We start from the raw sequence: 10699 nt of genomic DNA, 5'->3' as shown, positions 1-10699 counted from the left end.
GGTCATATGGTAATAGAAAGTGTTGATTTTTATAGGTGTGTGTTAGAGGATAGATAGCAATAATGAAGTAATTATATATGTGTTTTGGGGATATTTTGTTATGCCAAAATGGTGGAATCTCATTATTGTCTTTCAGTAAACAACTTGTACATTCATAACTCTTTGCTGCTGCTCCAATTTATTGCACCTCAATTGTTTTCAGATATATTGATATGAACTCATCATACATATTTACTTTTGTTTTTGTTCTGAAGATTCTGATCATTTAATCAGATTGTGAAACTAAATAGCAATCAGACACATTCAAATTAAATCCTATTGTTTACCAGTTTACAAGCGGTAAAGCACAAAATATTATCAGCGTTGATACAAATCTCATTCTTTGAGTCTCACAGTTTTAAAACATATCATGTATTAGAAGCATATCTTATTAATATAGATACTGTGCGTTTTGATCTGAGTGTCTTTTCTTCTGTTTCTAAGGCCGTGTATATGTATGAACTGAAACACACCTTACTAATATTACCACAGTCACTCTCTCTTTCCATTTTGGATGTGGGATTAAATTCATTCATGCCCCTGTTAGCATCGCTCAAGACCGCTCATTGCTCATACCTTTTACCCGGATGATGCTCCTCTGGACCGAGTCCTTACTTTCCCACCATATTACATCTAGTTCATCCCCAAACCAACACATAATACGTGGAGTCAGCTTGATACCAATTGTATCGTGATTCGATACCATGTAGATATTATTGTCTGCTTTAGCCAAAGTCTCATTCTTTGTATCTCATGATTGTAAAACGTGTATACATGTACTCCAGTCAGACTCTCTCTCTCTTTCCAATGTAAGATTTGATATATTCTTACCCCTATCGTCATCTCTTAAGACATTCTCTCCATTCATGTATTGGAATCACACTTTACTAATATATTCTAGTCAAACTCTTTCTCCATTTCCAATGTGAGATTCGATTTAATCATCCTATTGTCATCAAAGTCAGGTTCGATTTATTCCTACCCCTATCGTCATCTCTCTTGCTCAGACCTTTTATTCCAGAATCAGATGGTTACACAGTCCCTTCTTCGTTTCCGATGTGCAATTCAATTCGTTTGTTTCCCTATCATCATCCTTTTTAGGGTAACTACTTATTCAAGCCTTACAAATAAAAACCTGTAATTTTGTAAAAGAAAAGCTAAACAAAAAGTGAGAAAAGGAAAAGGGTTCAAATATCAAAGAGTGGTGCCAAAATGTTTCTGTAGTAATAAGTCAGCTATCAGTCATTGAAGAGAGAGTGAAAGTGGAAGAAAGATTTAACCATAAGAAGAAGAAAGGTAAGTTCCAGAAGAGTGCATAGAGAAGGAAAGGAAGGCATATTAGGCATTTGTCTTTGCTGATAGAAAGGAAACTTTAATTGACTATGAGAGATGCTTTCTTCAACCCTCTTCAATGCCTAACCATCTACTTTGTCAGCTTTCCTCTTCCCTTTATTTCACCCATGTGATTGCACTTAGATTATCAACTCTCAAATAAGGTTGTAAACGGGACGGGATGGGACGAAGCGGGAACAAAAAATGGCTTTCCGTCCTTGTTTTCGAATATTTCAAGGAATTTCCGTGCTTATCTCCGTATATGAATCGGAAAAAAATTATTTCGTGGGACTTCCCGTTCCGAATATTTTTTTTTAAAAATCTCATTCTCCGTGGCGTGTCCCCATTCCGTATATTTCAAGAAATCTCCATCTTTGTTCTTCTATATGACGTTTTATATTTACAATACACTTTTGATAGATAAATAAATAAATAAATTCAATTTTGCTCTTATTTAGCGTAAGAAAGAATATTAGTATTAATGTAAATAATTTTTTTTTATAGATAGTAGAGTGTTAAGATGGATATGTATGTTGAGATGGATGTGTCGTCATACGAGAAAGGATCGGATGAGTAATGAAATAATTAGGATAAAAGTAGGGGTTACATCTAATAAAATGTGGAAAAACCGACTAAGGTGGTTTGGCCATGTAAGACGAAGAGCGCTTGATGCGTCGGTTAGGAGGACTGAAGAGTGGCAAAGGGATATAGTGGTAAGGGGGGTAGGGGTAGACCTAAGCAAACTTGGAGGAGGGTGATTGAGAGTGATATGAGTTTATTAGGGATTGAGGAGAATATGGTAGTGGATAGGACAGAGTGGAGGGTGAGAATTTGTGTCGCTGACACGACTTGATTTCACAGTTTCGTATGACGGTTCATGTTAGCCGACCCCGAATCATTTCAGGACTAAGGCTTTGTTGTTGTAGTAGAGTGTTATGAAAGAAGTATTAAGGCTAAATTAATCATTATAATAGTATAATTTTTTAGGAATGTAATTAGTTTTAATATAGCTCCTTACAAAGTATTTGGTTTACCATGGTGTCAGAGCTCTAGAGCTTCTGAATCTTCATCTCCTTCTTTTGAATCCATCAAAATGAGTCGTCTTAGTTATATTCATTCATTAACTAGTGAAGAGATACCCAATGATTCAACAAAAACTATTAAAGATAGATCTAATTCTTCAACCAGAAAGAGTGAAGATTCGATGCAGAGAACACAAATTATTCTGCGCATTAATTCAAAACATTCAAGCTTATATTCTTTTGAATTCATGTCTGCTGATAATCCCAGTCTGATACTTATCTGGAACCGTCTGTTAAATAGGCCCTCCGAATAAAATGGTTCGGGCGAAAAGTAGTCATTGTATAGATGTTCTGCAGTAACTTCACAATTCTGTTTCACATGTTTCCTTTGTCGAGGTTCTAATGGTTGCTTTTTAAAGTAAATAGAGATTCAGGCGTTGTTCATATACAGTTGTGGAGTGTTGGATATGACTCATAATATCCAATGGGCTTATCCCGGAGCGGAGCGGAGTGGATCGAGAGGAGCGCAGCGCATTGAGCGGAACAGAGTAATTTTATACACACTATAAATACATGTAAATTGTATCTCTTTTACACGATCAATAAGAAATAAACCGCTCATCGCTCCCGGAGACGTAGGCAATTAAAAACTGCCGAACTTCGTTAACAAATCCTTAGTGTTCGATCTTTGCTTGATTAATTATGTTTTATTTAGCTTCGTTTTTCAACAATTGGTATCAGAGCTACTTTGAAGAAGCTATATCAGGAGGTGCGAGATTCGAAGTTGCGAAATTCAATGGCCACGGAAACTTCAGTTTATGGCAGACAAGGATGAAGGACTTGTTGGTGCAGCAAGGGCTGTTGAAGGCTTTAAAGCCGACAAAGCCAGATGGGATTGATTTGGATGACTGGGGGGAACCGCAGGCGAAGGCGGTCGGGACCATACGGCTGTGTTTGGCAGACGAAGTCATGTATCACGTGATGGCTTTGAAGAAGTCATGTATCACGTGATGGCTTTGAGTAAACCAGGAGAAATTTGGGCGAAATTGGAAGCACAGTTTATGTCAAAAACCCTAACGACTAAACTGTATCTCAAACAAAGGTTGTATGGGATGAAGATGAAGGAGGGCAGCGATTTGGGACAACATGTGAACACCTTCAATCAGATTGTCTCAAACCTAGCCCAACTCGAGGTAGCCATTGAAGATGAGTACAGAGCGATGATTTTGCTTTGTTCGCTGCCACCTTCCTATTAACATATGGTGACTACTCTGACGTATGGGAAGGAAACTATCAAACTTGAAGAAATTATTGCAGTATTGTTGGCTCATAACCAGCGGAAGTAGAATTTGGGAGAGACATCCTCTTAAGGGGATAGTTTATTCATTAAGGGTGGCCAGGATCGTAGAAGAAGGAAGGACATGGATCAATCTGGAAAATAACATTCTAGGTCGAAATCTAGGGGAAAAGGGACGTTTCAATGCCACAAGTGCAAGCGGCCATGTCACATTAAGAAGAACTGCCCGATGATGAAGAATTGGGCTGATGGTCAGAACAGCAATTCATCCAAGTCTGTAAACGTGGCATAGAATGACAGTTCAGATGGTGACGATGGTGATATGCTTTCAATTACGACTACTCAGATGTCAGAGGCATGGATTCTTGATTCAGGTTGTTCCTATCATATTACTCCTAACAAGGATTGGTTTACCATATACAGGTCAGTTAATTCTGGTTGTGTCTATTTGGGTGATGATAGATGTTGTAATATTGCTGGTATTGGTGATGTCAGAATTAGGATGCATGATGGTATTGTTAGGAATTTAATTGATGTTAGGCATATTCCTGATGTGAAAAAGAATCTGATTTCCATGGGTACTTTACATAAGAATGGTTTTATTCCTAAGGCTGATGACGATAGAGAAACCATTAAAATTGTAAAAGGGTCATTGGTTGTTATGAAGGGTAAATTGATTGCTGGAAATATATATAAACTGTTAAGGAGTACAGTTGTAGGTGGAGTTCAATCTGTTGAGTTTAATGATGATGATACAAAACTCTGGCATATGCGTCTTGGTCATCTTACTGAGTCTGGTATGGCTAAGTTGCATAAAAGAAATCTGTTGCATGGTGTTAAAAGATGCAAGTTAGATTTTTGTTAGTTTGTGTTATTGGGAAGCAGACAAAGGTCAGTTTTAAGACTGGAAAGCACACAACCGAATGAATTCTTGATTATGTGCATTCTGATGTATGGGGTCCTGTCAAAGAGTCTTCATTGGCCGGATCTGTGTATTATGTTACTTTTAATGATGATTTTTCTAGGAAAGTTTGGGTATATTTCTTGAAACAGAAATCTGAAGTCTTTGCTAAGTTTAAGCTGTGGAAAGCGGAGGTGGAGAATCAAACAGGAAGAAAAATCAAGTATTTGAGGACTGGCAATGGCAAAGAATACACAGATTCGGGTTTCATCAAGTTCTGTGAGGAGCATGGAATTCAGAGGCACTTCACAATGCGTAAAACTCCACAGCAGAATGGTGTTGCTAAAAGGATGAATCAGACTTTGACTGAAAGGGCTCGTTGTTTGAGACTGAATGTGGGGCTTCCTAAACGCTTCTGGGCAGAGGCAGTGAGTATGGCATGTTATCTCATCAACCGATCACCAAGAGCATCTTTGGGAGGAAAAACTGCAGAAGAGGTATGGACTAATAAAGATATTGGTTTTGGTCACTTACGTATTTTTGGTTGTCCTTCTTTTGTGCATGTACCTAGAGATGAGAGGTTGAAATTGGATGCAAAATCAAAGCAGTGCATCTTTCTGGGTTACAAAAAAGGTGTCAAGGGCTACAAATTTTGGGATCCAGTTGCCAAGAAGATGCTGATTAGCAGAGATGTTGTTTTCGATGAAAAGTCCATGTTGCAACAGAATAAAGAGATGGAGCAGATTGAGTCAGATGAGACTCCATCAGAAACAGTTGAGAGAGGTGAAAGCTCGGATTCAGCTTCAGGTGGTTCCAACACCACTGATTTGCAGGACTATAATTTGGCGACAGGCAGAGGCACACAAATGTTAAGGCTCCAACCAAATTCGGGTTTGAAGACATGGTCTCTTATGCACTTCATATAGGCAGTGATGATCCAGCCACTTTTCAAGAAGCAATCACTAGCCGGGAGAAAGAAGGATGGATGGGTGCAATGGTAGAGGAGATGGAGTCCTTACAGAAGAATCAGACTTAGGAGTTGGCTCGACTTCCAGAAGGAAAGAAAGCTCTTCGGTGTATGTGGGTTCTCAAGAAGAAGCTACCAATATCAGAAAAAGGGGGGAGATGTTGGGGTTTAGTGTCCTATAGACAATTGTTCTAGGATATAAACTAAATATGAATGAAGTGTTCTTTATATCATTTGTTTTAATAAGATATGGTTTCGTAACTATATAAAGGCAACCCCTTTTTAAAGAACTAAATAAGTCTAACAAAAGGAAATCCCTAAGTTTGTTTAAAGTGATTATAAAGTGTTCATACAAGCATGAAGTGAGACGAAACTTTATAATAAACTAATAAACTTAAAACCACCCCAAGTCAAGTAATATGTTTAGGATTGACATATCACTGTTGAGACTTGCATGTAACAATATCTTCTGTCAAGATAGAAAGCTTATCTCACAAGCTTCAAATATACAGATAATCTGGACAGTTGCATGGATCCAATGAAAGGGAGTTCATTAGGATTGGGGACCCGACTTGAGATAACAGGATGGGTAGATTCATCCTTGTCACATGTTCATCTCATTGGTATTAATAGGTATAAGTAATCCTCAGACTCAAAAGAATGTTAATTGGTGATTCTGGATTATGGAATGTGATGCTTTGATCCTGTTGTAACACGATCCATAACAGAGATGACTCTGGGGTGTGAACGGCAGACGTTGGGTATCACAGGAAGTAATTGCAGGATAATTATACATTGGATTGAGCATTTGTCACTCCCGATAAATGGGAGATACGTCCAAGGATCGCTTGTGGAAGACTTGACTATAAATCCTTGCAAGGTGATAGCTTAAGACTTGAAATACAGATTTCACTTAACCTATCTAATTGGAGTTGACTCGGCCTGTACAAGTAAAACGAACGTCTCGCTATATGTGAATTGACATTATCCATAGTCATAAGATTCAGTTCAAGGATGTAGTTGATAAATGATCGAATTATACTGTAACTAATACGGAAAGGTCAACGACAGAATCAACCTGTCTTCTTATAGCTCTGGGGAATGTTTCGGATTTGCTAATCACATTTCGCGTACTCATTCCGTTATGCAAAGATTAAATATAATTCTGTGAAAATTAATTCAATAGTTGCATACGGCTAGAAGCAATAAGAACCTAATGGGTCACACATAAGACTTGGAGCCCAAAAGAGAAACACATGTGAATTAATTGATAGAAGCCCAACTGAGTCCACTAAGGCCCAGTAGATAGGGGTGGGGCGATTTTTATGTATGATAAATACATAAATATTTAATTTGATTTTAACAATTCTAATTAGATTATAATTGTGAATTAAATTAATTAAAGGATAAATAAGTTAGGAGTTTTAATGAGATTAAATTGCTCCTATTATTATCCTATAAGGTTATTATTATTATCTTTATATTTAAGATATAATTGTAAATAATAAATAAGAATTAAATTCCGAATTAAATTCTTATTCAGTAACCTAATTCTATCTAACTAAGGTTTAGATACAAGAGAATATAAATACCCCCCTTATATGTGATTTTCGAGATACACATACTCAACCCGGGAGAGAGAATTTCTGCCCACACTAGAGGACGAGATTATCCACTGCTTCCTTCCGTTCAATTGATTTTCATCTCTTTCTCTTATTCCTTGATCTTGTGTTGATTTATTAGAGACAATCTATTCTTGATTGTTTTATACAGTTGATATCTAACTTGATTTTGGATTGTGTTTTTGTCTTGTGCTCGGGAACTCGAAGTAAGAGTTGTGGGCACTTCGATTGCAACAGTAGATAGAACATCGAAAGGTATTTCCTTCTATCCCTCTTTATATGAAATAACGATTAACGGATCTTGGGTTAATGGAAAAAGGTTAAAATTTTTATATTTCCGCTGTCAAACGTTTGCCTATTTTCCTTCAGGAGAAGTTCAAGGCTCGATTGATAGCCAAAGGTTTTACACAGAAGAAAGGAGTGGATTATGATGAAATCTTTTCTCCTATGGTTTGACACACTTCAATCAGGTCAGTACTTGCTTTTGTTGCCACTCAGGATTTGCATTTAGAGCAGATGGATATCAAAACTGCCTTCTTGCATGGTTATTTGGAGGAGGAGATTTATATGCAGCAGCCTGAAGGTTTCGTTCAGCCCGACCAGGATCATTTGGTTTGCAAGTTGAAGAGATCTTTGTATGGACTCAACCAGTCCCCAAGGCAGTGGTATAAACGGTTTGACTCCTACATGATTCAGATTGGCTATAAGCGATGTGAGTATGATTGTTGTGTGTATGTTAAGAGCCTTACTGATGGTTCTTCTATTTTTCTGCTACTGTATGTTGATGATATGTTGATTGCTACTAAGAATATGGATGATGTTATTGGTTTGAAAGCTTTGTTGAGCCAGGAATTTGATATGAAGGACTTAGGGGCTGCAAAGAAAATTCTTGGGATGGAGATTCGCAGAGATAGAAGCTCTAGGAAATTGTGGTTAACTCAGAAAGGTTATGTTGAGAAGGTGTTAGACAGATTCGCTATGAGCAATGCAAAGCCTGTGAGCACTCCATTAGCAAATCACTTCCAACTTTCTGAAGAACAGTGCCCTGAGACAGACGAGGAGATTGAAGATATGGCTAAGATTCCTTATGCTAGTGCAGTTGGGTGCTTGATGTACGCTATGGTATGCACTCGTCTTGATTTAGCTCATGTTGTTAGTCAAGTTTGCAAATACATATCTAAACTAGGAAGGCGACATTGGAAGGCAGTCAAATGGATCTTCAAGTATTTGAAAGGTACTGTTGGGCATGGGTTATTATTTGGTGGTCAGCATGGTGATCCGTTGTTTGAAGGGTATGTGGATGCAGATTATGCCGGTGATCTGGATAATAGGAGGTCTACGACTGGGTATGTGTTTACTCTATGTGGAGGACCTATTTGTTGGAGGTCAACTCTTCAGTCTACTATTGCATTGTCGACGACTGAAGCAGAGTATATGGCATTAGCTGAAGCTGCAAAGGAAGCTCTATGGCTTACTGGATTGGTGAAAGAATTGGATGTTCAGCAAGGTGGAGTTGAATTACATTGTGACAGTCAGAGTGCCATTTATTTGGCAAAGAATCAGGTGTATCATACTAGAACCAAGCACATTGCTGTTAGGTATCATAAGATCAGAGAGTTGATTGCATCTGAGGAGATTTTGTTGCTGAAAGTTCATACTTCAGAGAATGCAGCTGATATGGTGACCAAACCAGTTACTTCTGACAAGTTCAAACATTGTTTGGACTTGTTGGATATTCGCAGTTGCTAAGAAAGTGTGGTAGCCGGTCCACATAGCGTGTCTAGAGGATGCTTATCTTCTAAGGGGCAGGTTTATTCGCTAAGGTGGAGATTTGTTGGATATGGCTCATAATATCCAAGGGGCTTATCCCGGAACGGAGCGAGATGAGCGAAGCAGAAATAAACCGCTTATCGCTCCCGGAGACGTAGGCAATTAAAAATTACCGAACTTCATTAACAAATCCTTGGTGTTCGATCTTTGCTTGATTAATTCTGTTTTATTTAGCTTCGTTTTTCAACATGGAGGATATGACTGCGGTTGAAGTTGCACGACATCATAGATTAAATACCTGGCTGATTTATAAGCGTGTGTGGTCTTATGTGAAAGTTTCGGGACATATGATACATTTGAAGCCTATTGGTAACTCTCTGAAATTAGTTGGATCTGATATGTTTGGATATTAGATATATTTAGGGCCAGTTTTTAGGAGCTTTGACCGTTGGGATATTAAGAATTTCCATCGTAAGAATAATATTATTGAATTCGTTCTGGTTATTCTCCATTTGAAAAATATGATCTAATAAAATGAAAAAAAAATGTCAAATTTGACTAAAAATGAAATTATATATAGATTTTTTTTTATGGTTAGTCAATTTTTTATATTAAAACAATTTAATATAAAAAAGTCCAACGAACATATACTTTACGATTTGAATACTTGTTATTGGATTTGCATTTGTCAACTATAACTCTCCCATTTATACTTTTCCGGGTTTAGCAAAAGTAGAAGCGTATTATCTTATACGTGTGATCTACGGGGTTGCACCAATAGAATGGACTCAAATCCAAATTATCAGAAGAAACTAAATGATGACGATTGGTTTGCAGTTGCTTTCATACGGATTTGGATTTAAGAGAAGTATGAGATTTGTTATCTTTTTATTTTAGTTGTACCTTTTATGACTTTTTTTACTCTTTATATTTTAATTACTTTATGGATCTTGTATTAGGTTTGGTGAGTTTTTATTCCTTATAATTGTCATGTTGTACTTGTATTTGCTCATCTAATGAAATATAGAAGTATTTTTATCAAAAATATATATATATATATATATATATATATATATATATATATATATATATATATAACATAAAATAATTCCATTATTTTTCCATTTGAAATTAAATTTTCAATTTGACAGTTTTTTTTATCTTTTATGCAGGTGGAGGTTGGGTCCCTCGCTACAGTCCGACAAAAGCTTGTAAGTTTCAAGCGACGTGGATTGCACAACACACACCAATCTCCAATTGTCACGTCACGCACGTCTCCCCCCTTCCCAACGTCACTCCATTCTCTTCGGGGTTTTTTTCAAAACACTCTCCGAATGGAGACAATACGGATCGGAAACAAGATACGTTGTTGGTTCTACCGGTTGGATAGCACTTTTACATTTAAAGTAAATACAGAATGGTCCTTTGAAACAAGTAGAGATGCTCTAAGTCTGAAATCACTATCAAGAATTTGGTTTGCTATTGCATATGATTAGATTTAGTTGATGACAATGAGCATTGGAGTCCAATTTGGGTAGGCATTGGAGTCTAATTCTGAATGGCAATATGATTGAGAAAGGAGAAACAAAACACCAAAATTTTGATTTGAATGCAATAAAAAAGAGATGGGTTATTATTGCACAACTACCACTGCCTCTGTTTCAGACAACAGAGGGACCACAACCCACTTCCTATAAGAATTAAGAACATACCATTTGGGACTATTCTTGAACTTTGAGGAAATTTTTA

This window comes from Euphorbia lathyris, chromosome 5, assembly GCF_963576675.1.
Source record: "Euphorbia lathyris chromosome 5, ddEupLath1.1, whole genome shotgun sequence".
NCBI classification, from domain to species: Eukaryota; Viridiplantae; Streptophyta; class Magnoliopsida; order Malpighiales; family Euphorbiaceae; genus Euphorbia; species Euphorbia lathyris.
This window is presented reverse-complemented; position numbering follows the sequence as displayed.